The 4,061-nt window shown below is 37.7% G+C and overlaps 1 pseudogene; it reads right to left on the bottom strand.

The window, feature by feature from the left end:
• Positions 1 to 2,543: 2,543 nt before the first annotated feature.
• Positions 2,544 to 2,769, bottom strand: LOC118759976 (U4 spliceosomal RNA; annotated as a pseudogene).
• Positions 2,770 to 4,061: the final 1,292 nt, after the last annotated feature.

The following is a 4,061-nucleotide window of genomic DNA, read 5'->3' as shown; positions in this document are numbered from 1 at the left end:
GTTTTAGATACTTGTCAAACAAATTGACAGGAATATATATTAGTAAACAATCACTGATTTGTGACTACTTTAAAGTATACATGAGTGACAGTGAATCTTTTTCAAGGGATGTAGTAAAGACCAGAGTATCAGAAATCAAAGAAAATCAACAGAATGCATCTCTACTAAGGAATGAAGGTAGACTCCCACTGAAACTTCTAAGTATACCTAGACAACAAAAAATTAGAATCCCTACTATTGCTTAGGCCAACAGTGTCATGACCCATGTAAAGAAAAGAAAGATGTAACCATTTCTGTCCCACTTCTAAGTGGTTAGTCTCACATGATACTCTCTGTTATCATGGCTGAGGGGTTTTTTGCTCTTCTTAGAGAATGTCTCTTTTTATTCCAATTTGTAGATTTGGGTTTCAAATCCATTATTTCTGCAGTGGATTTTGGCTTTTTGCACTTCCTATTCATTTGTGTTTTTCAATACTTTCTTGTGATTCATTAATAGATCATTCATATGTGACATTTTGATTATTTGTTAAGCACCTGAGGTTGTAAACGTCCCTTTCAACACAGTTTTTGCAACATTTCATGGGCATTGATATTCTTATTTTTACTGGCACTTCTTCAGTGCCACAAGGGCCATGCAGTAGCATTTTTCCACAAGACGGCTTTTGATTTTCTTTTTCATCACTTAAGTGACACATTGGTCATTCTGTAGCATGCTGTTTAACTTCATGCTGATATGAATTTTCTGTTTTTCACTCTGTTGTGGATTGTTTTCTGGCTCGGTATTTAAGAGGCTGTATAATAGAAGTGTAGCAGAGAAAGACATGTCCAGATGTGGAGACATAATACAGCATGCCTCTCTGCATCCAGACCAAAGATGAACTCCTGGTGAAACTGTTGAATATACCCTGACAGTAGGATGCTGGACTCTCTGACATTGTCCATGCCTACAATGTTGGGAAACACTTCAATAATAGATGATGGACTTACGCCTTTTCATGAACAACTACCCGTTGCAAAACAAGAGGGTAAATCAGTAGGGGGAGGAGGTACTTGGAGAGCGGAACAGGAAATCCCAGAACCTATGGAACAGCATCATAAAAAAACCAGATACCTGTTGGAAAAAAGTTTTTTAAAGCCCAAGCATGCTGTTTATATATATATACAAATATATATATATGTTACTTACATATAAAAGCATATTATGTATTGTTTATTAGCATGAAATTGTGTAGATTTATGTATTATGCTGTTTAAGTAAAATGAAACAGATCATAAGGTACATTTGTAATTATGATTTTATACACAGAATTTAATATACATTTACGATATATTAATATACCAAATACATGTACATTTTATATTGGAAATAAAAAGTAGATTTATATATGCTCTTTTAAACTTTTTAAAAATTTGTTTGATAGATAGACACACGGATCTATCCTATCTTCTAGTTCAGTACCTACATATGCACAAGAACCACAAATGGCACCGGTTGTAGACAGCAGCAGGAAACTCAAGGACTTGAGCTACCACCTGCTGCCTCTCAGGATGTGCACCAAGTGGAAGCTAGAATTTTGGAGCAGAGCAAGGAATTTGTGATAGGAACTCAGATATGAGACGCCAGTGTCTCAAGTGGCATTTAATGCCAATATCAATCCATACATTTACCCTTTTTTAAATTAAATATATTGCAAATATATTCCACATCAGTAAATAGGCTTGAAAGCCAACTTTTAAATGACTACAGTGTCACAATATACTCACATTAAGTAGATGTGACAATATTTATTAGACTATCTCCTGTTTTCTGTTTTTGTCTTGCTTTTTGTATATTATTCTTCATAAACGATGTTTTGATGAACAATCTTCACATTACGTTTTATGAACTAAATTCCTATTTTTCAAGATGGAGCAACCACAATAAGATTTACAGATCAATCAAACAACTAACACAATATGGTGTTGGGGGTAAGGAACCTAACTAGTTTAAGCTTAGGACATTGAGCTCTCCATGAGGAAACATATGAGCCCCATAAATGCTCTAGCTTTTGCCTGGAAAGATGTCCAGGCCGCATCCAGGAAAAGAATTCAGGCAGAACGCAAAAATGTTCCTGGGTTCAAGAGATGGGCATAGCATCTAAAAAATGGTGAAGTTCCTTGAGGTGTGCATGGTATATTGTCAGAAAAATGAGGGCTGAACAGACAAAGTGCCCCAGAGATCTGCCCAAGAACCTACTCTAAAACACCTTAAATGAAGCAAGCATCTGCCACAAGGGTTAAAGGAAATCATTCATCTGCTGTTTCTGAGCTAAGAGACATCTGTGTTCCTCTCTGCCATGTGGAAAAACCTCAGACAGCCTGGGCTGTCAAGAAGAGTACTGAGAAAGCATTCAAAACTGTGAGGCAAAATCATCCCTGGGTTAGAAGCTGTTCTGATTCTATTCAATCCGAAAATGCAAAAACTGAAAGAATAAACTGTTTCTAAGCAATTTAACTACATCAGCTACTACTATTTTCTGACAGGAGCAATCAATAAAAACAAATCCACGAGGAATGAAATTCACAAAATTTCCACAATGAACCTGAGGAGAAAATCGAAGAAGGAAAGATTATGTTTTTGTGGAGGAGGATATATTTTGTTCTAAGAGCATTCATTCATCTGAAAGCATTTGAAGTTATCATGGCAGGGTATTGGGAAAAGTTTTCAATTAGCAATCATCACACCTCAGATAAACCTCACTGACTACCATAATGGCACTGTGCAAAGCTCAGAATTCAAATACATAAAGAGCAACTATCACATGTTATGGGCAATCACGCATTTTAGCGTCAAGCGGTAGTATCATCCCTTTCTGCACGACCATTCACAGAGGTGTTGAACAGGCACTGTTTGGTGAACCAGCATATGGCCTGGTCGTATAGCATCTCTGACTTGCTACCTGGAAATGAAGAAGGCAAAGAAAATCAGGAGATGAACCTGTCAAACCTACTTTCTTAAGAAACAAATTACATTTCCTCTTAAGAGTTGATTTGTTCTTTGTTGCTGATGTTATGTTGGGGCTGTTAATTGATCAGGATGATACTCTGCCGGCTCTGCCTTCAGACCAGAGATGGTCTCCCCAACAAGCTGTTGAACTTATCTGGACAGTAAGATGCTGGACTCTATGCTTGGTATATGCTTGCAATGAAAGAATCTCAACTGAACTTGAACTGTGGTAATGCAACAAGGTGGAGGAATCTAACATGGGGGAAGGGTTTGGGGAGGGGTGGGGGGAATCCCAATACCTACAAAACTGTGTCACATAATGCAATATAATTAATTTTTAAAAAAGAGTTGATTTGTTCTGTACTCAGCCAACAAAGGCTTTGTGAGAACTCCTCAAAGACAGACACTAAATGTCTAAGATGGAACACATTGGCAATTTTACTTTTCCCCTGTTCTCAGAGAATTCACTTAATGAAGGGATTCTCTGTCAGGACTTGAATTCCTCCCATCTTCATTCAAACATAGTTATTAGACAGTTTCAATTTTAGGCAATTTTCAAGCTTGATTGTATCAAACTAGAATCTAATTGGTGGAAAGTAATTTCTGACAAAATTCCAAGCCAAGATACTTTCTATCTGAGAAAATTATATAGTGGGTGCCAACTAAGAATAGAAAGCTTAGTAGCATTAAACATAACCCTGCCTTGCTTATTCCTTTGCCTAACATTTTTTAATTTGAAACACAGAGGAACTAAGAGGGACACAGAGAGAGAGAGACAGAGGGAAAAAGAAGCAGAGATAGACACAGGGACATATATTCCATCTGCTGATTTACTCCACAAATGGCCACAATAGCCAGATCCTGGCCAGCCCAAATCCAGGAGATGGGTATTCTATCCAGGGCTCAATATGTGTGGCCAGGGCCTAAATATCTGAAACAACATCCAGTGTGCTCCCAAGTGCATTAGCCCAAAGCGGATGAGAAGCACAGCTTCAGGTTCTACTAGGGGTATTCTGACATGAGATGCCAGTGTCTGAAGCAGTAGTGACTCAATTCAATGTGCCACAGTGTTGTT

This window comes from Ochotona princeps, chromosome 14, assembly GCF_030435755.1.
Source record: "Ochotona princeps isolate mOchPri1 chromosome 14, mOchPri1.hap1, whole genome shotgun sequence".
Taxonomy (NCBI): domain Eukaryota; kingdom Metazoa; phylum Chordata; class Mammalia; order Lagomorpha; family Ochotonidae; genus Ochotona; species Ochotona princeps.
This window is presented reverse-complemented; position numbering and strand designations above follow the sequence as displayed.